Source organism: Chlorocebus sabaeus, chromosome 10, assembly GCF_047675955.1.
Source record: "Chlorocebus sabaeus isolate Y175 chromosome 10, mChlSab1.0.hap1, whole genome shotgun sequence".
NCBI classification, from domain to species: Eukaryota; Metazoa; Chordata; class Mammalia; order Primates; family Cercopithecidae; genus Chlorocebus; species Chlorocebus sabaeus.
Window position 1 is genome coordinate 46,789,921 of NC_132913.1, and position 25,172 is coordinate 46,815,092.

The 25,172-nt window shown below is 37.5% G+C and overlaps 1 protein-coding gene and 1 long non-coding RNA gene across 27 annotated transcripts in view; one reads left to right on the forward strand and one right to left on the reverse strand.

Annotated features, from left to right (window-relative positions):
• BAZ2B (bromodomain adjacent to zinc finger domain 2B) overlaps window positions 1-25,172 on the reverse strand; it is a 409,685-nt gene that overhangs the window by 301,839 nt on the left and 82,674 nt on the right. For 24 of the 26 annotated variants that reach the window (XM_073019726.1, XM_073019727.1, XM_073019730.1 and 21 more), the window contains one exon: window positions 12,505-12,864. The gene's annotated coding sequence lies outside the window, so the exon portion shown is untranslated. Of the gene's footprint in view, window positions 1-11,657; window positions 12,016-12,504; window positions 12,865-25,172 lie in introns of those variants that run through there. The other 2 variants (XM_038002063.2, XM_073019734.1) reach the window with 1 other exon arrangement.
• On the forward strand, window positions 11,561-13,350 carry LOC103217158 (uncharacterized). Its single transcript, XR_490887.3, has 2 exons — window positions 11,561-11,717; window positions 12,011-13,350. It is a non-coding gene; the product is annotated as an uncharacterized lncRNA (long non-coding RNA).

Sequence of the window (25,172 nt, forward strand, 5' to 3'; positions counted from 1 at the left end):
ATTACAGGTGTGAGTCACCATGCCCAGCTATTTTTAATTGACACATAATAATTGTACATATTTATAGAGTAAAATATTTTGATACTCAAATAGTTTTAATTTAGGCATCTAAAATGTAATAGAATTACTTACCAGCATAAGCCTGCCTTATCAAAGAAAGCAGTTTGAATACTCTCAATATATTTAATAAAATTGGTATTTTTTTGAAAGATTCCTATCACAAGAGGTTAAAACAAAATTACAACCAAAACATGACAATGCTTTAAAAAACTGACCTTTAGTTATCTAACTCAACATTCCTTATAACGGAAGTTTTAGAGAATGCAATATAACATGAAAATACGGTATAAGTAAGTGTCGATGGGAAGTTGGGCCTTAATATGAGCATAAAAGGACAGTTTTACTAGCAGAAAGGAATGCAAAATCATTAAATGTCAAAACATTAAAAATATGAGAAATAACTATAAAAAGTTTGGTGAGGAGGGCATTTTTCAGCTTAAAAGTAGGAAAATTACTTTTAAATCTAAAAAACTGCCGGGCATGGTGGCTCATGCCTGTAATCCCAGCACTCCGGGAGGCCGAGGCCGGCGGATCGCGAGGTCAGGAGATGGAGACCATCCTGGCCAACGTGGGGAAACCCCGTCTCTACTAAAAATACAAAAAAATTAGCCGGGCGTGGTGGTGGGGGCCTGTAGTCCCAGCTACTGGGAAGGCTGAGGCAGGAGAATGGTGTGAATTTGGGAGGCGGAGCTTGCAGTGAGCCGAGATCATGCCACTACACTCCAGCCTGGGTGACAGAGCGAGACTTGCTCTCAAAAAAAAAAAAAAAAAATCTAAAGAACTGACAATATATTGCGTGTGTGTGTGTGTGTGTATGACAGAGAGATAGGATGGGGGTGGGGGAGGAGAGACAGAGAGAGAGAGAGAGAGAGAGAGAGACAGAGAGACAGACAGAGAGACAGAGACAGAAAGAGAGACAGGATCTCACTCTGTTACTCGGGCTGGAGAATGCAATAATACCTCATTGCAGCCTTGAGCTCCTGGGTTCCAGCAATCCTTCCACCTCAGCCTCCCAAGTTGCTAGGACTACGGGTGCATGCCACCGCAGCCAGCTGGTTTTTGTTTTTTGTTTTTTTAATTTGGTGTAGAGACAAGATCTTGCTATGTTGACCAGGCTGCTCTTGAACTCCTAGCCTCAAGTGATCCTCCCATTTTGGCCTCCCAAAGTGCCAGGATTACAGGTGTGAGGCACTGTGCCTGGCTTGATGATTTTTATTTATTTCCATGGGTAGCTGTAGGATTATTTTTAGCTCACTTTTAAAGTGCTGAGATTATAAATATAGAAACAAACATGTATTTTTACCCATGTACATGTAATTACTTTAGTTGGTACCTGCAATATATTAAATGTTACTTGGAACAAATAAAATATTTGCAAAAATAATCTATTTCACAAAAGGTGTTTCATATTAAAATGCAAAAGGTCAAATTCAAGGTACTACATCATAGAACATTTCATTATTAAAAAAAAAAAAAAAAAAACCAGCTAGGCTGAGTGGTGCATGCCTGTAGTCCCAGCTACTCAGGAGGCTAAGATGGGAGGATCTCTTGTGCCCAGTTCAGTCCAGTCTGGGCAACAGAGCAAGATCCTGTCTCTAAAAAATTAATAATAATGAAAATTTAAAAACAGTAAAATTCTGGTCACATTCAATTTAGCTTTTCTTCCCAGGCATGCCTTATTCCTACCTTCCCATTTCACACATAGTACAAAAACATTTTCACGTTTTTTAAAACAATTCTTCTCTTTTGTGAGTTTTGGCAAGTGTGCCTACGAACAGGCTTTCTGCAGGGGAAAGGGCAAAGACAGCTTTTATCTAACTGTCCAATGTTATTACATGTTCTCTTCCTGGATCAAGTGTTTACCATTTACACTGCGCTTCCCTAACCCTTCAACTTTTTACTTCAAATCCCCAAGGCATGACTACAGATAAGTTATTTTCCCAACAAGTCACAGAAAATATTAATGACAAGGCACAGAAATTTAATGCTAAAATACTTACACCACTATGGACACAATCTTGATATGTTCCAAGAGGATTTGATTACCTAACAATGCTCCACTCTGACTGCATTTAGAAATCTTATTTAAAATTGTCTCCTTTTTTGTTGTTTCTGCCCAAACCCTAAGAACACTTAACTTTGGCTCCAAAGTAACTCCTCTTTTAAAATAAAGAGATTTGACCCACACCTCTGTCAGTTACTGTTGTCTTGCAGACCTGTTTTTTTTTCAGCATGCTGCACTAACAACCCAGAGAGGAAGAAAAGGTCATTTTGTGACTTACATACAGGCTGCTCCTGACTTTTTCAAATGTTGAAGACAGGTTTTGGTACTTCTTATGTCATCACAATGGTTTATGTTAACAGCAAGACATTACCCAAAGATCAGAAGCATGTATCAACAACCATGTCATCATAGAAACCAGAAAAGATAGTAAGAATGGCTTCGAACTAAACTTAGACACTAGATAACTTTTATTCCACTGTTTTCCATCATTAATTTACCTCAAAACTTATCCTTGTACAAGATAAAAAATGGTTACATAAAAGTTTTAAGGTTTTCTTATGACAAATCTCTTGCAAGTAAATGTTCATCACAATACTGCAAATAAAACACATTTCATTAATATGCAGTAATAATGAATTTCATCATTATTATGATGTAGTAATAATGAAGTTAGGAAAAGACTAAAATTTATTGTCCTTGGCCAAGACATTATGTAAAAGATCTTTCATATATTTGTGTTTTGAAAATTTTTTAAATCTTTCCTTTTGCATACTCTTTTAGTGAAAACCAGTATTGATGTTATGAAAATAGGGGCTATGAATCGTGCTTCTTTTTTTTTTTGAGATGGAGTCTCACTCTGTCACCCAAGCTGGAGTACAGTGGCACTATCTCGGCTCACTGCAACCTGTGCTTCAAAAAAATACTTTTTGTATTTTCAGTAGAGACAGGGTTTCACCATGTTGGCCAGGCTGGTCTCAAACTCCTGGCCTCAAGTGATCTGCCTGTCTCGGCTCCCAAAGTGCTGGGATTACAGACATAAGCCACTGCGCCCGGCCCTCCTTTTTGTCTTTATAGATACGCCCATTACTAGCAATCCAGCAGTCTGCTTGTCTTCTGCATTCATCCAAAGGAACTAAAAGAAGTAAAAGTGTTTTTTTGAGCCATAGCCATCATCATGGAGAATAGGGATACACATATATCACCCTCTCTTCTCCACTCAATGTTCTTTTTTTTTTTTTTGAGGTGGAGTCTTGATCTGTCGCCCAGGCTGGAGAGCAGTGGCGCAATCTCTGCTCACTGCAAGCTCTACGTCCTGGGTTCACACCATTCTCCTGCCTCAGCCTCCTGAGTAGCTGGGACTACAGACGCCCACCGCTGTGCCCCGCTAATTCTTTTTTATATTTTTAGTAGAGATGGGGTTTCACCACATTAGCCATGATGGTCTTGATCTCCTGACCTTGTGATCTGCCCGCCTCGGCCTCCGAAAGTGCTGTGAGCCACCACGCCCGGCCTATTCAATGTTCTTAGCAGGGGTGATCATGTACTAGGTTTCCAGAAAAACTATTCACAAAAGCATAGGAAAAGAACCAAGGAGAAGGGAGGGATTCTGGTTAATCTCAAAACAGAAGATTTAAATACCTCTGATCAGAAAGGGCGGTTTTGTCAGTTTTAACCCGGCCTCCACAAAGAAGCCTATCATTGAAATGGAGGATTTGAAACTGATTAACCCAGCTTCTCCAGAAAAAGCCAAGCAGTCAATTTTGAAAGCAATGGAGGAAAGGAAGGATCCCATGACATTTTCTTTTCCTTCTAGTGGAAGAGGCATGGATGGGTTGGGGTGACCTTGAAAAGGCAGAACCATCCCAGATGTCAAATGGACTGGCTCTAATATAGAGCTCTAGCTCTACATTTGTTCTATAATGGGCTTATGCAGTCCTTCTTTTCTTGGATCTTTTCTTCCTGATCTGTGAATATTCAAAATTTAATTGTTCTTGATCTAGTTCAGTGCTACCTAAACCAAAGGGCCTTTTCTAATTAATCCAACGAGAAGCCATCTCTCTCCTATTATGAACTTTCATAAATTGTTATCCATAGCTCTTCCAGAGCATGCTTGGAGATAGCATTCAATAAAAGCTTGAAGAATGAAGGTAGATGCCTCCTCCTTTTCCTATTATTAATACTAGAATACAAGTATATCAAATATGTGCAATTCTCCTCTGGTGGGTGTCACTGAGTCATTTCACTTTTTCAAACAATGACTAAATTTTTTGTTTTGCTGGGTTACTAACACAGTATAGAAAAATTCAGTCAGGCCAGGCGTGGTTGCTCATGCCTGTAATCTCAGCACTTTGAGAGGCCAAGGTGGGCAGATCGTTTGAGTCCACGAGTTCAAGAGTAGCCTGGGAAACGTGCTAGAACTCCATCTCTACAAAAATACAAAAATTAGCCAGGCAAGGCGGCATAAGCCTGCAGTCCCAGCTACTTGGGGGACTAAGGCAGTGGAGATCACTTGAGCTCAGGAGGTTGAGGTAAACTGGAATTGTGCCACTGCACTCCAGCCTGGGCAACAAGTGAGACCCTGTCTCCAAAAAAAAAAAAAAAAAAAGTAAAAATAAAAATTCAGTCTATTAACTCACACTTCTTCTTTTCTAAATATAATTATTTATGTAATGAGAACCAGAAAAGGCAGACAAATAAAATCCTAAACCTCCATTTTAGTCAAAAACTAAGAACTCCTCTTCATGAAGAAGTGGGGAAGGCAGGGAAAACCAGATTTGTTTGAATTTTCCTTCCTTTATTCTGTGATGAGATGCTAAAGAACAGAGAAATAAATGAAAGGACAATAGTCAAAAGGGAGAGAAGAGGACATAAAATAATTTACAAAACGCCTGATGTAATCTCAAATAATGGGAAGTTAACTAATTACAGTTATGATCCTATGCAACTCAAAACTAAAACATAATGCATCATCCTTTAATAACCTTTGGATTTATTGTTTTTTAAAAAAGTACAGCCTACTATCAGCTAGATTAAATTTGGCCATATATTCTGTTACATTACGAACCTATCCAGCCATTTGTGAAGCCAAGAAAGAGTAAAATGCACTCTTAGGACTGGAACTCAACCTTGAAGTGCTGAGAGCTACTTTATCATCTAGTGTGGGGACAAACACATACATGCACGTGTGAGCCTAACACCATGTGTGGAAACGCATCATTATAAATCACTCAGGTATTCACTTATTTTAACACACACAAATCAAAACACAGCTCCCTGTGATTCCTAAAAGGAGAGCTGAAATAGCATTTAACATTTTCTCCTCCCACCCTTCTCACTGAAAGCTTGAGATGTAAAGGTGTTCTCCTCTTTCCTTACAGTTATTACTGACAACATGCAGGAAACTATTATAGCTGTCCTAACTTACCAATACCATCTAAATACTTTAAGAGCCTACCTGTGCTTAATATTCCAAAAGTGACTCAAAATGCAAAAGAGACTCCTTATTAGATTCCTTCTAAAAAACTAGAGTAACTCTACAGTTTTAGGATTAGCATTATTCTAATCCAATTATAAAGTCCTGTCAATTTTCCCTTCTATCTTGCTTTACACCACCACTCATAAGCTAAAAGTATTATACTACTACTTTTCTACATATTAGATGACATTGTTTTAGACTAATTAATCACAATCTACTGTTAATGTTGTTTCCCAAAACTATGTATAACTATTAAAATATTATTAGCAATATTTTCAAATCAAGGATAATCCTGTTATTGATCTATGGACAAAATCATAAAACACATATTCCAAAAATTACAATAGTTGTAAAATCTAGGTTGGTTTGTTCGGTTCTGGCCAAGATTAACTATATGACAGGTAAGACATGACCTTTTACACTTGTTTCCTGCAACCCTTCTTCATTTTATTCAGTATTAAGTTTAAATTAAATATTTAAAATTGAACCTGTTCTGTGTTGCAAACACAGCTAAAATGAAGAGCTTCTGTAGTAGCAGTGACCAGATTTTAAATGCAGGTAGATCAATAAAAAAAAAAAAAAATCACCAAGCACAGGCTCCATGTGAGTGGAATGGTTTATAATAGCTTGCAAATGACTATGTGCTTGCTGTAACCAGCTGTTCTTAAATTATGAATATGCAACCAATTCATGTTAAAGCCAAATCCCAGCACTATTTCTACAGAGAAATCCCAGTAGTTTTGCTTGTTCTACATGTTAGCTCTGTTAAGGATACAAATAGCAGTAAGCTTCTGAACAAATAGGACCAAACTATTGGCATTTCATGCACTAGGTCCATTATCACAGCAGGGAATGTCAATCATTGGTACATTCCTGTAACAGCTCAGGCAATATGACAATGATCTCGTAGGAAAAAAAAATCAAAATCTCTGCAGCATACTCAAAGTCCTTCTGACAACCTAATGCTTTCTTACTACAGCCAATCAGATTGTCAGACCTGACCTACTAGAAGACTTTCACCAAGCTTGAAACATTTAAAAACATCAATCATAAAAACAAAGACAGGACATTGAATTATACAGTATTAACCTCTAGGGTTTGCATACAAAGACCTTAGATTTATTTATGTCCTAGCGAGTTAAGAGCTTCAGTACACCGTTCTTTACACCAAACTGACTGCCAATTTGATGAACCTCTCTGCCCTCAGCAGGAGTGCACCGTCTTTGATTAATGAGTGCATGTTTGTGGAAAAGTGTTAAGAGGAGAAAACAGGAAAAAACACACAATTAGGTCTACACATAGCTGAAGTACCAATGCAAGAATAGATTTATCTTCAAACCAAATGCTCCTTTTTCTTATATACCATGCACACATGTGCACAACACAAAATTAGTAAAAGTTCATATCTATGTTGCCGTCATTATTATTATCCCCAATATGCAATAATTTTTATTTGAATGAAACGCATTCAAAAGCCAAAGTACAAGTTGAATTTTATAAATTACAAAAACTATTTTTAAAAATTAACTTTACCTTTTAAAACAAATTGAAATACTCTTACCTTATATAGTAAAACTTTATGTGGAATAAAAACTACATTTTCACCTCATACTCTTATAAAACCCTATTAATGTTAAAAACTCAATATTTAACTTGTAAATATCCATACTTTTAAATATTTTACATTTCAAACTCTATCATGACTGCCACAAATCAAATAGCACTCAAAACATTTAAAAGTCATATATATTCATTTACTTTTCCTGTTTTCAATAAAGATGTGGCCAATATTTTATAACTCAATATGCAGTTGAAAATGAATTAAATATATTTATTACCCATAATTTCATACTTACTATGGTCAACAGAAAAACCTGTAAATCGAAGTTTTAACTTTTAAAATGACCTTTCTATTGAGAATTACCTTCCTTTAAGAAATCTGATGCCTGAAAATTTCTCCTTAAACTACAGGATGTTTATGTGTAGTACAATTAACACTATATTATCTCTAAAAATAAACTAAGCATCAGGAGTCCTTTAAAAAAATTTTCACATTTCATACACAAGTCAATGTACCATAATTTGATTTATATGAATATCTAACTCAACAAAAATATGTTATGAGTAAATACATTTCTTAAATATTGAGTCATAGTCAAAGGTAATAGAATTATTTTCTTTTTAAGGAGTTGTATGGCTACTATATAAAAAGGGTTGAGAAAGCATAATGCCTGAATATAAATCTTAGTTTTAGTCACAGTAACGTACAACCTATTTAAAAGGAAAGTGTCTCTATAAACTCATGATTTCAGGAAATCATAATTCTGGAATCAGTGGCATATTAAAAGTGTTAAAAATTTATATTGTAGAGGAAGTTTTGAGCAAATTATATATTCTAATCAATTTCATATTTTATTTTTGTAATGGCAAACTATTTTAAGTGTTACAAATGTTATGCTCTTTGAAGAATTATTTAAATGCCTAATACACCTAAAGACCTACAAATTAAAAGTCAATAAATACTGGGACTAGAAAAATTCTCTTAACATAGTAATAAATAAACTATATTACATCCTTAAATCTTATTTACATGAATTTTTTTTAAATGTGTTTTTCTGTGTTGGGATTATCACTTTTCATTCTTCCTCTTTTCTCCCTCCCATTTCCTCTACCACCAAAAAACACCATGCAAATAATTAGAAAAAGTAGAATATGTGTAGGCACCAATGGGATGACACCATTTTAGTATCACATATTTAGTATCACACATTTTAGTATCACATATTTAGTATCACACATTTTAGTATGATAGCTGAAACTATCAATAAAAGTTATAACAATAAAACATAATTTCAATTTTTAAAAATCATTGAATGTCTACAGTAAATTATTTTAGATCATAGTTTGTATGAATGTTTAAATAACATTCTAGCCTCATTATAAAGAAAAATTAAATACAAAACTGCCTCTTTACCCAATAATTATTTCTTTTCTTTTCTGATTACCTCCTACAACAAAAGTTTAAAGAAACGGCCAAATGGATTACCATTTATTAAACAGGGCAGCAGTATTTTTAAAACTTCATGGTACAAAATACTTAATTTTATGTAACCAAAAAAACTCTTAAAATACCTAACTAGGTAACTTAATTAATCCCCCAGGAAATCAAATATATTAATAATCACTAAAACTTGATGGCATAATTCCTCTTAAGGGTCAAAATCACCATATTACTTTGTGCTAAATCATATTTCTTCTTTTGGTAGTTCTACTCAGAAACTATAACTTAAAATCCCTTCTCTGAGAAACCTTTAAACCTAAAAGTAATCAAGTTCCAAAATATACTTTCACTAATTCAAGGAGATAAGACAGAAATCCTGAACTTTCATGCAACTGTGATATCCTACATCTTGTATAGTAACACAAAAGTAGCAACAAAGACATTAACAATTGCAGTTCAAGCTGGGAGTGACTGTTCTGTTTCAATTCAATGACACCACTAATGGCTTCTTAGCAGCTCCATGAAATCAACCAGCTGTCAAGTTGATGCATCAGAAGGAACAGTTATGCACTCCCATAAGAAAAAGCAACACATCAGGATGTTTGGCAAAACATCTGCTCCTTTACACTGCAGTTCTATAATAAACATGCAAACAAAGAAATGGGAGAAAGGGCAACAGAATTAAAATTCTAAGGTTTCCATTACAGTCTTATGTGCATTTTAAATGAATGGCTTATAAAAAATAAAAACAAATTTCTACGAAGTTGAATACTTTAAGCTATTCGAAATTTTTTGAAAATGCTAAATATAATTACTCAGAGACTCTTCTAGAAAGAAAAAACTGGGTAAGAATCCATCTATTCTAAAAATTCAAAATAAACTATATTCAAGTAAAATCAATATCATACTGTTATGTACAAAACTCAAAAATTAAAACTAAAATATATCCTTTCTTCACTTAATAAGTATTTCATAAATGATGCCAGCAGTATTCCAATAAATGCACTTTCAAGACTGAAGAGTTTAGAAGTGTTTTTTCATTAGTGTTTGCAAGAGTAAATGGTACTACAGTTCGGCACTAATTTAATATGTGAGAACAGTGAAGCTACTATTATCTGGATTTTAAAATATGTACCCATTCCTATTTCTCTCCAATCATTGTAAGAACACAATATTAAGTTCTCATAAATAACTTTTTATTTTTAAAGCATACAATTTGATTTCCTAAAAAAAAAAAAAAACTTCATCATCATAGGTTTAAAATAATTTTAAATTCAACCACTTGTTTCAAATACTTGTAAAAATTACTTTTTTCCATCTGAACCATACAAGTGTCTTAATGTTGTCCAAATTATTGATTATGCAGCACAGTGACAATAATATGTACAGTGTTTACAATAGGTGTGAGACATCAAATGTACTTAACTACCATTTTCTTAAACTGCTTATCCTCTGTTGCTTGCCATTTATAATCTGCCAAATCTTCTAGTCCTTTGTTGCATGTATAATTTAGAACCATCTGTTCTATGTGCTTTTAACTATTTAAACATTTTTCACCTACCTACAATTCACATAAATGGCAGACATTCAACTTTCTATATAGCATATTACATGAAGCAAATTTCTGGATAAATAACACCAAAAGACTGCTACAGAAATAAAAACATACCATATAGAACATAAATTTTTGTGTGTTAGACAAATCTTTTCAATGTATTCAGAATTGTTTCTATTAGCTTTTTTTAAGTTAATTGTAGTCAGTGTTTTTCCCTCAACCCAGAAGACAAAGAGAATGCAAATTAAATACAGACAGTTTCATGTCCTTGTTAGAAGAGACGTAAATATGCTGACTGAAAATGACTACAGGAGACAGAATTCCACTTTCCCATTCAATTTACAGTGCCTCTTATTTATATACTAGTCAGTGTATCATTAAGTTTGGTCATGTGACCAAACCAACTTTTGTGAGGCGAAAAACTATGTTAGACAAGCAAATTAAAACAGTGCTAGTTTTTATTGTTTATCTGTTCATAATGGCTGACAAAGAGTTTATAGCTAGCGATTATATCTTTTAAAATCAATTCTGCCTCTTAAATACTCAATTGTTTGACTTAATATCTGCTACTAAATTTTAAAAGAATCCATTATCTTAACGTATTTTCCATAGTCATTTCTCTTCAAAATCTAAATAATAGAAAAAAAACCCTCACATCATTTTATTATAAACGAGGAGCCAGATAATCTAAAATAACCATACATAAATATTAACCAAGCTAATTTTCAAAAAATCCATAGGGGAGAGTAGAACAAATAAGAAAGGGATATACTGACTACAGGTAACAGTTGAAACCTTTAAATTGAAAAAAATACACAAAAACTAGGTAAATAACAAATAACGCACAAAAGTTTACCATTTTTTGCACAAAATCTTCCACCTGTTACCAAAACATACAATACTCAGACTTCGTATACTCATTTTGAGAGCAAAACACAAATATAAGCCACACAACTTATCAGTAACCTGTAAGTTACACAATCCTATACAACAGGAGAAAAATTAAGCAAAAAATTTACTCTTGGGAAAATTTCTCCATAAAGTTTACATGACGTCACTGGGCCCCCGGAACATTCCCTAAACTTTGAGCCTTATCCAGACACACTTCCTAATGCTTCTTTCCTTTCCTCAAAAATAAAAAAGAGACTTGGGAATAAAATTGCCCAAGATGGCGAAACGCTTGTTGTTTAGAGGGCAGGGAAAAAAATGGAGGATATTGTAATATACACAAAGGGATAAATTTCAACAACTCGGCCAAGGACTGCAGCTGCTTCCCTCTTTATAAGGAAGCAACAGACAAAAGATAAATACAGAGGGAGAAAGAAAAGAAGAGAAAATCTCCCAAACAACAGACCCAGCTCTGGCTCTTCAAACACTTCCTTCCCCTTCCCAAATTCCAATTCTGGGGTTCGTGAAACTACTTAAAGGGGAGGGAGCCGCGAAAGAGAACGGGGGCGGGGGGGAGGGGTAACGAGAAGATTAAAAGAGGGAAGCAGAGGAGTTGGGAGCTGGCGGTCGTTCCCGGGGAAGAACTGCTAAAAGATGAGACCAAGGCACAGACCTTACTGTATGAGAAGCAATGCTCCTCAAACCTTCTGCGTCCTGACATAGACCTTCCCAGGTATCCAGATCTTTTCCCAATCCCACCTGCCCCACCCCCACCCCCGCTCATCTTCAGTAAACTCAGAGCCTCCAGCTACACACGGGAGAGCTAGAGGCCCGAGCCGGGGAGTGGGGGTGGCAGACGCAGCTAATCAGTCCGAGAGGGAAGAGGGGGCGGAGGCAAAAAAGGGCAGCAGGAGGCGGACGGGGGTGGGGGGTGATCCAGAAACTACCCCGGCAGGGAGTGGGGGAACAGCAGATATTCCGGGGTAGGAACGGCCATCGCAACGCTGACAGAGGCGGTTTTTTAAGAAGCAAAACTGTTGGCCGCGACCTGAGCGCTGGAAGCCGAAGGGGAAGAGGAAGGAGACGCGAAGCCAAGGCGGCCGGCACAAAGGCGGCGGACTCGCGGCGGCAGCGCCTGCCCGGCCGGGAGCACAGCCCGCGGCCCTACTCCAGCGAAGTCCTGCACCGGCTTCTAGGAATAAAGTTTACGTTCTCCTGAGGCCGCACCCCCCACCTCCCACCCAGGACGGCACATCTCCGCGGCCTCCTCCCCCAAACTCCACTGGGACCCCGAGAACCACCCCAGCCTTCCGGCCACCACAACAAAGAGCCGCACCGACCGGCGAGGGTAAACAGCGGCGGAGGGCGAGAGGGCGGCGGGGCGAGCGCCTCCACGCAGCAACTCCGGAGTCCCCCGCTTGCCCGAGCGCAGTTTCTCCGCTGCTGTTTCCACCAGCTTTGTAACACTGGGAATTTACATCCTCACCCGCACCCCTCACGCCCGAGGATTTTAAACTCACCTTTACTTTCGAACTGAGAGTTGCGGTAGATGGGATTTTTGCCTTTTCCCCAGATGGTTGAAGGTTAAGATTTTTGGAAACCCCACCACCTCCTTATTTCTATTATTATTTCTGCAAGAAAAGTATAAAGAGAGTTGTAGTGGAGGTGAGATTTGTGATCGGGAAAGCCCTCGACTCCCTCCTTCTCCGTCTTCCGCCTCTCTCTCTCTGATTAGTTCCTATCCAGCAGCAGATTGAAGCAGGAGATGATTCTTCTCAAGGTTTGTTCAGCAGCTTCACTTCTAGGCGAAGGCTTCATGAACCAAGTGACGTCAACCAACAAGGCTTCTCTCTCTCTCCTCTCTCTAACAATGAAAGTTGCTGTTAACAAGGGAAAAAAAGAGAGAGAATTGTTTATACCATTTCAGTTCCAATAATAAATGACCTATCAGCTCCTAAAGGAGCTAAGGGAGGGGGTTGCTGCTTCTTTCCAAGAATACTGTAGCTTTGAGTTTGCACCGTTCCTTGTCCTAGGAAAAAGTTAAGAAACTTAAAATGTTTTGTTTTGCTTTTAAAGAAGACAGGACAGAAAATGGGACTTAAAACTTAGTTTTTTAAAAACAAAAGCTACAGAGTAGGGAGCATAGGTCAACTACCATCTCCACCTAAACTTTTTTTTGTTCCTAAACTCAGAATTCTACAAACCAAATAAATTAATATGCCGAGATTTCGCGGATGTTAAAACTCAAAAAGCAGGATGCAAGACGGTCCCGGGGTAAAATTCTACTGCCTTTCTACGAACAAGTTAAACTGGCTGTAATGTTTACGCACTAAGTTAAAATAAAATTTAAATAAAAGACGTTAAAATAGTCAATTGCTTTAAAGTTACAAGCACACACTGTAAAAGTTAATCTCGATAGCTTTTTTTCCAGTTTCTGAGAGGTTAGAAAAAAGCATAGCAAATTGTAGGCACTGAACACTTTTTAAAAATCAAGTTATGAGTAAGACTGGTAGCCTTTTGCTCCTTTAAACTACACACGCAGTCATATGCTATGTGTCTACCCCCAGAATGTCTTCCAACTGTTTTTACCCTTCCACTCCCCCAACCCCAATTCCCAAATCCTGCAACCAATCAAGTTAAACTAAAGATACAATAATCTTTAGTTATTGGTAGTAATGGGTGCCCCATTCCCTCCCGCACCCCATCCTATAGATTCCTAAAAAAAAAAACAATTTTTTTGAAAGCCTTAATCTTGATAACACTTTATTAGCCAAGAAGATACGTTTTTTTTTTTTATAAGTTCGCTGAGGTACCGTTTTTTCCCTCCAGAACACAAGAAACTCTCAAAGTTCATATAACTAAAAATTGCCTAATTTAATTTTCAGGATGAAGAGTAAGTAAAAATTAAGCTATCGGAGAATAATTTGATCATCTATGTATATTTTATACATTTGTGGATAGATGTATCTTAAAAGATGCTATTGTTTTATGTTTCCTCTTCAGCCACTGGCTGTGATTTTAATTGTGCTGGAGGATCTTCATTAGTATTAACACATGGGGAGATTTCACAAAGCTGCTTCATTAGGAAAAAAAAAAGCTTGGCAGACTAGGTCTTTTTGCATGCACTGAGAATGTCAGCCTTACCTCGGTCATTTGTAACATAATAAGTGCAAGTACAATGATTGCAATGCAGGAGCTCTGGGGGAAGGGCAGAAATACTGCCTGTCTAATAGGGATATCTGAAAAGAAGGCTGCTCATTACATAGTAAAATGTATGCTAAAAATTAGTGAAGATGATGTCTCAGGAGACTGATGCTAAATAAATTAATGTGCTGATATGTTTTTAATTATTATTTTTGTAGTAGTTTATTTCATTCTCAGGATTCACATTGAGCAGCAAAGCTGTGCTAGCACTTATTGATTTTTTTTCCCTGCCACATTCCCGGAATACAGATTTTAATCATTTCACTACACCACACTCAGTAATTTCATTAAAAAGTGGAATCTTCCATCCCCAGAAAAGCATTTAATTTCAATGACATACAATTTCTCTTTTAGCAGCAAACTGTCTCTACAGTAAAAACTGGCCTAAGGTTCAAATGCATAATTTAATCCTGAGTTTTCCATGCTCTGCATTCCTTTCAAGCTATAATTTGAGTAACTACCTAATAACTGTAATAAGGACAATAATTTCCTTATAATATATTATTAACTCATATTTAATTAACTCGGAGGCCAAGCTCTGTACATGTGTGACTGGGTCAACAGTTCTATAATCTCAAAATTTACTAATAATGTTCCAGAAGAAAAATATAGATTAAAATATAAGTATGAATGCACTTAGTATCTAAGACTTCTATCCCAAGTCACATACAAAAAGTTAATGCATTGTTCTATAATGGTGGTCATTAAATAAATAATATTTTTAAGTATGTGGAACTAAAAAATAGAATTCAGTGATATTTCTATGTGTAAAGTATTGAATATTAATATTTTAACAATCTATTACTGACACTTTACCTAATCATTAGCATTACTGTTGAAAATATTTAATTTTGAAAAGATAAGGAAAATGTGCTAGATTCAAGTTATCTTGATTTTCATAAAGATTTCCCCCAAAATATACTTTGCTTGAAATAAGTGGCACATTGTAACTTGAATAATTAAGAATACATCCTTTACTTAAATACTTCAAACAATATACTGCAAAGCATGGTTCAATTTTTGGTGCCAATAATATTTTGAAATATTGGCATTGCAGATGCCACACTGCAAACAGTGGTTTCATAAGGATATGTAATTTATATTACCTGGATTTTAGAAAAGAAAGCTGTGAAAAAAAAAAATTTTAAGTAATAAAATTCATTAATTTAAATTGTGGAAATATGTCTAATCAACAGAAAAAACAGAATATATGTAATGAAAGTGATTACTATATAAAAACTCAAATCATTCCCCTGAGTAATTTTAGAATCATAATTCAAAAATTTTTATAAGAATATGTATATGCAGTTTCAAGCTTGAGCCACATACAACGCAAAGTTGTCTTTTACTTGATTGTACAAGGAAGTAACTTATAACAAAATAATCTTATCATCAAAAGGTTGGAAAAAAGGAGAAAAGGGGTGACAGTGAAAACCTTGATTTTAATGTCTTTTAAAAACATTTTAAAACATATTTTTATTATGAAGGGCTCGTTATATACTTCAGGAAATATCTGTGACATTCTCAATGGTGAAGTTATGTGGAAATCAATAATTAACAAAATAGTTGGTAAACGACTGACAGATATCTCAAATTCATAAATGTATTTATCTATTTCAGTAAAACTCAATAAAAACTTTAATTTTATATTAAAATATATGTTTAAAATTACTTAATATTATTTGGTAATTCAGATATACTATTCAATTTAATCTGTACTTTTAAACTGATTCTTCTTAAAAAGAAATGATGTCCTAGAAATTTTAAACTGAATTACTCCAAGTATTTGATACCTTCTTACTAAGAAATTGTGCTTAAATTATTTTAAAAATATGATTCCTTCCCTTTTTTCATGTTATCATACTTGATCTTTTCAGAGATTATAACATAATCATACAGTTGAGGGGGAAAACTTCAGATAAAATAATTGCTATAGTTATAAAATAACTTAACTCCCAACAACACTTAGTCTTCTACCCAAGATCATCATCTATATTAGTACTGCATCATGTACATAATTGTGAAAGAATTTAATGATCAAGCAGATCTTTTCCAATTTTAGTGAATAATTAACTCTGAAATTCTATATCTATTTACCCATCCCACAGACTAATTATGCCACCAATATGGACTAAATTGTTGCACTTTCTTCTATAAAGCAGCATCTGTTTTTAGGACAAAGACAGAACTTCTTAAATAGGTAGATATAGAGATAGAGTTGGATGGCTATCTAATTTACTACTGTGGGTATTGTAGATGGTTTCTCAAAGAGTAAGGAATTGCCATGTACAGAGAATGAAGTCTAAGAAGGCTGACTACAAAGAAAAACAAACGAGAGATCTCAACAGTATAACAAGCTGGCCACTGTTATATCTTGTTTCTGTTTCAGTCACTACAGACTAATGAAGCTTTATTTGTTTTCATTCATTGAACAAACATTTGAGTGCTTGCTATATGCTATGTGCTATGCTAGAGGCTGGAAAAACATGAAAAGCTCACATTTTGGTTGATGTGGAAAGTGTGAAATTCCTGGGAGATTAGAGACTCATATAAATCACATTATAAAGATACAAATAATAAAGTTTTGTGAGAATAAAGAGGATAAGGTAACTAATTCTCACTGGGAGACTAGAAAAGGCTTTATCAAAGAGATGCCATTTGAATTGCATCTTATATACTGAGAGCTTACCAGGCAAAGAAGTTCAGGGTGGGAGGTGGTCTTCTAAATGAAAGAAACAATAAGTGTAAATATGCAGAGATACTACATCTGGTGTCTATCCACTAGTGAGAAATTCTGTATGCGGGAATATTCAGTATGGGGAAGGACAGAGATAAAGGGATGATAGGGATGTCATGACCAAGGTGAAGGCTGGGACCTGAGAGTAAAAGGCCTAAGTACCATGGTAAGGTGGTTGAATTTATCCTAAGAGCCAACAAAGGCTAGCAAAGGAGTGGTATGGTGAACCTTGTTTTGAGGGAACAATAACTGTATAGGCAGTGCAAATGATAGACTGCAGCATGAAGGGATTGCTTAACAGTCCATAAGAATGATGGTAAGAGACAGTGGCGTTGGAGATTTACAGCCAGATATTTCTGAGGTAAAATTTCAGTTTGGTGACTAACTGAAAATAGAATTAAGGAAGAGGAAGGAGTGAAAGAGAACTAGAGAAATTTCTGGCTTACAGTAGATGGTGGAGTCATTAACTATGGGCCAGAATACGTAAGGGAAAACAAATCATAAAGTAGTCTGGAATTAAAACCTGGCTATGATGCTTTATAGGCCTCTTTTAAAAATAGGATTATCAGAATCAACTGTAGAGATTGTTTTAAATATCTAGAATTGTCCCCAGTGTCCAGAATTCACTATGTGAATTTAAATGTCCCCAACGTCCAGAATTCACTATGTCTGGGTGGGGGTCAAGTATTTCTTTTCCTCTTTAACTCTAAAGGTGCTTCTGATAAACATCCCTGATTAAGAACACAGCTGTAAGCATAAATTTGTTATAAAATTCAGTTGGAAAAAGAAACAAGAAAAACACAGGAAATCTTGAAAAAGAGAGCTTTGCCGAGGGTGGAGGGGACAATCATAACAGATACTAAAGCATTATAAAACCTTTAAAATTTAATAGTTAACACTGGCACATGCATAAAAAACCAATAAAACATAATAGAAAAATGAGAAATTGACCCAAGTACATATGGAAATTTAGTATAGATAAAAGCAGTATCTCAAAACAGTGAGGAAGGGATGGAGTTTTTGATAATTGGTGTTCAAGGCCACGCATGGTAGCTCATGCCTGTAATCCCAGCACTTTGGGAGGCCAAGGCGGGAGGACTGTTTGAGGTCAGGACCAGCCTGGGCAACATAACTAGATCCTGTCTCTACAAAAAAAATTAAAATTAGCTAGGTGCTGGGCGCGGTGGCTCACACCTGTAATCCCAGCACTTTGGGAGGCCAAGGCAGGCGGATCACCTGAGGTCAGGAGTTGAGACCAGCCTGACTAACATGGAGAAACCCCATCTCTATCAAACATTACAAAATTAGCCAGGCGTGGTGGCACATGCCTGTAATCCCAGCTACATGGAAGGCTGAGGCAGGAGAACTGCTTGAACCCAGGAGGAGGAGGTTGCGGTGACCCGAGATCATGCCATTGCACTCCAGCCTGGGCAACAAGAGCAAAACTCCATCTCAAAAAAAAAAAAAAAATTAGGCATGGTAGTGCATGCCTGTAGTACCAGCTACCAAGGAGGCCAAGGCAGAAGGATCACTTGAGTCCAAGAGGTCAAGACTGAAGTAAGTCATGATTGTGTCACTGCACTCCAGCCTGGGCAACAGAGTGAGCACTGTCTAAAAACAAAGTGGTGTTCAAATAACTGGGTATTCATAAGGAAAAGGATAAACTTGGATCTGTTCCAAAAATAAAACTGAAAAAGATCAGATATTTGAACATGAAGAATTGAACCTATACAAATACTAGAAAAAATTGTGGGAGGATTCCCCAATAATTAGAGAGTAAAGAAAACTTTCCCAGCAATGGTCAAAACCAGATGCAATAAAGGGAAATATTGATAAATCTTACTACATAAAATAGCTTTTCTATAACCAAAACCAAAATACTACAAGCAAACTATAGACAAATGACAAACTGTAAATAAATACTTGCAACTTACATGAGACAGTTGAATAACCTTATATGTAAAGCCTGCCTAGAAACAGAGAAGAAAAAGACTAACAACCTGATAGCAAAATGACTAGAGAGATAAGCAGCCATTTTACAGAAAAAGAAATGGGGCCGGGTACAGTGGCTCATGCCTGCAATGCCAGCACTTTGAGAGGTTGAGGCAGGCAGATAATTGAAGACCAGCCTAGGCAACACGGTGAGACTGTCTCTACAAAAAATACAAAAAGTAGTCGGGCATGGTGGTGTGTCCATCTTCCCAGCTATTTGAAGCCTGGGAGGTCCAGGCTGCAGCAGGCCATGATCAAACCACTGGACTCCAGCCAGGGTGATAGAGTGAGATCCTGTCTCAAAAAAAAAAAAAAAAAAAAAAGAAGAAAGAAAGGAAGAGAAGGAGGAAAGGAAAGAAAGGAAGAAAGAGGAAAGAAAAAAAAGGAAGAGGGAAGGGAAGGGAAGAGAAGGGAAGGAAGAGGGGAGGGAGAGGGGAGAGGGAAGAAAAGGGAGGGAAAGGGAAAGAAAAAGATGAAGGAAGGAAGGAGAGAGGAAAGGAGGAAGGAAAAGGAAAGAAGAGAGAGAGAGAGTGAGCTGGGTGCAGTGGCATACACCTGTAGTTGCAGGTACTTGGGAGGTTAACTTAAGAAGATCACTTGAGCCTAGGTTTCTGAAGTTGTAGTGCACTATAATTAACCACTGCATTAGAGCCTGGGCAACATGCAAGACCCTGTCTCAGAAAAAAAAAGACATACACACAAAAGAAATGCCCAAGGGCATTTAAGGGGAAGAAATTCCCCTTAAATGAAAACATTCGTAACCTTGCTTATAGTAAGAGAAATGCACATTAAGAATTACTGAGATGCTGGGCATGGTGGCTCATGCCTGTAATTCCAGCACTTTGGGAGGCCGAGGCGGGTGGATCACCTGAGGTTGGGAGTTCGAGACCAGCCTGACTAACATGGAAAAACCCTGTCTCTACTAAAAATACAAAAGTAACCAGGCATGGTGGCACATGCCTGTAATCCCAGCTACTAAGGAGGCTGAGGCAGGAAATTCGCTTGAACTTGGGAGGTGGAGGTTGTGGTGAGCCAAGATCGTGCCATTGCACTCCAGCCTGGGCAACAAGAGCAAAACTCCGTCTCAAAAAAAAAAAAAGAATTACTGAGATACTATTTCTCATTCTTCAGATGCCCAAAAGTCCAAGTTTTACAAAACAAGCTGTTAGTGAGTGAGGCTTCTGCAGAAAAAAAGGGACAGTTTTTTGTTTCTTTTTTTTTTTTCTTCTTTTTGGAGTACAAAATGGAAAAACCCCAGCAAGGGAGAATTTGGCAGTATGTAACAAAGTTACATACATGTTTATTTTATTTTTGCTAGCAAATTTCACTTCTAAGAATCTGACCAACACTGACAAAAATATGAAAATAGGTATATATACGGGAAGTTATTCACTGAAGCACTGTTACAGCAAAAACCTGGAAATAATCCAAATTATGTGTCATAATGAAATGGTTGAATTAATTATGGTACATTCACACAGTGGAGTACTATGCAATTTTTAAAAAGGCGTGAGGCGGAGCCCAGCAAGCTAAGATCCAATGGCTTGAAATTCTCGCTGCCAGCACAGCAGTCTGAAGTCAACCTGGGACACTTGAGCTTGGTGGGGGGAGGGGCATCCGCCATTGATGAGACTTGAGTGGGTGGTTTTACCCTCACAGTGTAAACAAAGTTGCTGGGAGGTTTGAACTGGGTGGAGCCCACCACAGCTCAGCAAGGCCTCTGTGGCCAGACTGCCTCTCTAGATTTCTCCTCGCTGGGCAAGGCATCTCTGAAAAAAAGGCAGCAGCCCCAGTCGGGGTCTTATAGATATAACCCCCAACTCCCTGGGACACAGCACCTGGGGGCAGGGGCGGCTGTGGGCACAGCTTCAGAAGTAAACGTCCCTGCCTCAGCAGCGGATATCCCAGCACAGCGTTCGAGCTCTGCTAAGGGTCAGACTGCCTCCTCAAGCCGGTCCCTGACCCCTGTGCCTCCTGATGGGGAGACACCTCCCAGTAGGGGCTGACAGACACCTCAAATAGGAGAGGTCTGGCTGGCATCTGGCAGGTGCCCCTCTGGGACGAAGCTTCCAGAGGAAGGAACAGGCAGCAATCTTTGCTGTTTGCAGCCTCCGCTGGTGAGACCCAGGCAAACAGGGTCTGGTGTGGACCTCCAGCAAACTCCAGCAGAGGGGCCTGACTGTTAGAAGGAAAACTAACAAACAGAAAGGAATAGCATCAACATGAATAAAAAGGACATCCACTCAGAGACCCCATCCAAAGGTCACCAACATGAAGCACCAAAGGTAGATAAATCCACGAAGATGGGTAGAAACGAGCCCAAAAAGGCTGAAAATTCCAAAAACAGAATGCCTCTTCTCCTCCAAAGGACCACAACTCCTCGCCAGCAAGGGAACAAAACTGGATGGAGAATGAGTTTGACTAACTGACAGAAGTATGCTTCAGAAGGTGGGTAATAAACTCCTCTGAGCTAAAGGAGCATGTTCTAACCCAATGCAAGGAAGCTAAGAATCTTGAAAAAAGGTTACAGGAACTGCTAACTAGAATAACCAGTTTAGAGAAGAACATAAATGATCTGATGGAAATGAAAAACACAGCACGAGAATGTCGTGAAGCATACACAAGTATCAATAGCTGAATTGATCAAGCGGAAGAAAAGATATCAGAGATTGAATAGCAACTTAATAAAATAAAGCGAGAAGACAAGATTAGAGAAAAAAGAATGAAAAGGAATTAACAAAGCCTCCAAGAAATATGGGACTATGTGAAAAGACCAAACCTACATTTGACTGGTGTGCCTGAAAATGACAGAGAGAATAGAACCAAGTTGGAAAACACTCCCCAGGATATTATCCAGGAGAACTTCCGGAACCTAGCAAGACAGCCCAACATTCAAATTCAGGAAATACAGAGCACAACCCAAAGATACTCCTTGAGAAGAACAACTCCAAGACACATAATCGTCAGATTCACCAAGGTTGAAATGAAGGAAAAAATGTTAAGGGCAGCCAGAGAGAAAGGTCGGGTTACTCACAAAGAGAAGCCCATCAGACTAAGAGTGGATCTCTCTGCAGAAACCCTACAAGCCAGAAGAGAGTAGGGGCCAATATTCAACATTCTTAAAGAAAAGAATTTTCTACCCAGAATTTCATATCCCGCCAAACTGAGCTTCATAAGCGAAGGAGAAATAAATCTTTTACAGACAAGCAAATGCTGAGAGATTTTGTTACCACTAGGCCTGCCTTATAAGAGCTCCTGAAGGAAGCACTAAACATGGAAAGGAATAACCGCTACCAGCCACTGCAAAAACATGCCAAATTGTAAAGGCCTTTGACACTATGAAGAAACTGCATCAACGAACAGGCAAAATAACCAGATAGCATCATAATGACAGGCTCAAATTCACATGTAATACAAACCTTAAATGTAAACAGGCTAAATACCCCAATTAAAAGACACAGACTGGCAAAATGGGTAGAGTCAACACCCATTGGTGTGCTGTATTCAGGAGACCCATCTCACATGCAAAGACACACATACTCAAAATAAAGGGACGGAGGAATATTTACCAAGCAAATGGAAAGCAAAAAAAGCAAGAGGTTGCAATTCTACTCTCTGAGAAAACAGACTTTAAACCAACAGAGATCAAAAGAGACAAAGAAGGCCATTACATAATAGTAAAGGGATCAATACAACAAGAGGAGCTAACTATCCTAAATATATATACACCCAATACAGGAGCACCCAAATTCATAAAGCAAGTTCTTAGAGACCTACAAAGAGACTTAGACTCCCACACAATAATAATGGGAGACTTTAACACCCCACTGTCAATATTAGATAGATCAACAAGACAGATAATTAAGAATATTCAGGACTTGAACTCAGCTCTGGGCCGAGCGGATCTAATAAACATCTACATAACTCTCCACCCCAAATCAACAGAATATACATTCTTCTCAGCACCATTCTTCTCAGCACACTTATTCTAAAATTGACCACATAAGAAGTAAAACACTCCTCAGCAAATACAAAAGAATGGAAATAATAACAAACACTCTCTGACCACGGTGCAATCAAATTAGAATTCATGATTAAGAAACTCACTCAAAACCACACAACTGTGTCCCTGGGACACAGCACCTGGGGGAAGGGGCGGCTGTGGGCACACTGAACAACCTGCACCTGAATGACTGAACAACCTGCTCCTGAATGACTACTGGGTAAATAGCAAAATTAAGGCAGAAATAAAGATATTCTTTGAAACTAATGAGAACAAAGACACAACATACCAGAATCTCTGGGACGCATTTAAAGCAGTGTGGAGGGAAATTTATAGCACTAAATGCCCACAAGAGAAAGGAGGAAAGATCTAAAATTGACACTCTAACATCACAATTAAAAGAACTAGAGAAGCAAGAGGAAACAAATTCAAAAGCTAGCAGAAGATAAGAAATAATTAAGACCTGAACAGAACCAAAGGAGATAGAGGCATGGAAAACCCTTCAAAAAATCAGTGAATCCAGGAGTTGGTTTTTTGAAAAGATCAAAAATAGACCACTTGCCAGACTAATAAAGAAGAAAAGAGACAAGAATCAAATAGACGCAATAAAAAATGATAAAGTGGATGTCACCACGGATCCCGCAAAAATACAAACTACCATCAGATCACACTATAAACACCTCTATGCAAATAAACTAGAAAATCTAGAAGAAATGGATAATTTCACAGACACATATACCCTCCCAAGTCTAAACAAGGAAGAAGTTGAATCCCTGAATAGACCAATAACAAGTTTTGAAATTGAGGCAGTAATTAATAGCCTACCACACAAAAAAAGTCCAGGACCAGATGGATTCACAGCTGAATTCTACCAGAGGTACAAAGAGGAACTGGTACCATTCCTTCTGAAACTATTCCAAAGAACAGAAAAAGAGGGAATCCTCCCTCTTTTTATGAGGCCTGCATCATCCTGATACCAAAACCTGGCAGACACACAACAAAAACAGAAAATTTCAGGCCAATATCCTTGATGAACATCAGTGTGAAAATCCTCAATAAAAAACTGGCAAACCAAATCCAGCAGCACATCAAAAAGTTTATCCACCACGACCACATCAGATTCAACCCTGGGATCCAAGGCTGGTTTAACATATGCAAATCAATAAACGTAATCCATCACATAAACAGAACCAATGACAAAAACAACATGATCATCTCAACAGATGCAGAAAAAGCCTTTGATAAAATGCAAAACTCCTACATGCTAAAAACTCTCAATGAACTACGTTATTAATGAAACATATCTCAAAATAGTAAGAGCTATTTAAGACAAACCCACAATGAATATCATACTAAATGGGCAAAATTTGGGAGCATTCCCTTTGAAAATTAGCACAAGACAAGGATGCCCCCTCTCACCACTCCTATAACATAGTACTGGAAGTTCTGGCCAGGGCAATCAGGCAAGAGAAAGAAATAAAGGGTATTCAAATAGGAAAAGAGGAAGTCAAATTGTCTCTGTTTGCAGATGACATGATTGTATATTTAGAAAACCTCATCTTCTCAGCCCAAAATCTCCTTAAGCTGATAAGCAACTTTAGCAAAGTCTCAGGATACAAAATCAATGCGCAAAAATCACAAGCATTCCTATACTCCAATAACAGACAGAGAGCCAAATCACGAGTGAACTCTCATTCACAATTGCTACAAAGAGAATACAATACCTAGGAATCCAACTAACAAGGGATGTGAAGGACCTCTTCAAGGAGAACTACAAACCACTGCTCAAGGAAATAAGAGACGATACAAACAAATGGGAAAACATTCCATGCTCATGGATAGGAAGAGTCAATATTGTGAAAATGACCATACTGCCTAAAGTAATTTATAGATTCAATGCTATCCCCATCAAGCTACCAGTGACTTTCTTCACAGAATTAGAAAAAACTACCTTAAATTTCATATGGAACCAAAAAAGAGCCCGCATGGCCAAGACAACCCAGGCAAAAAGAACAAAGCTGGAGGCATCATGCTACCTGACTTCAAACTGTACTACAAGGCTACAGTAACCAAAACAGCACAGTACTGGTACCAAAACAGATATATAGACCAATGGAACAGAACAGAGACCTGAGAAATAACACCACACATCTACAACCATCTGATCTTTGACAAACCTGACAAAAACAAGAAATGGGGAAAGGATTCCCTATTTAATAAATGGTGCTGAGAAAACTGGCTAGCCATATGCA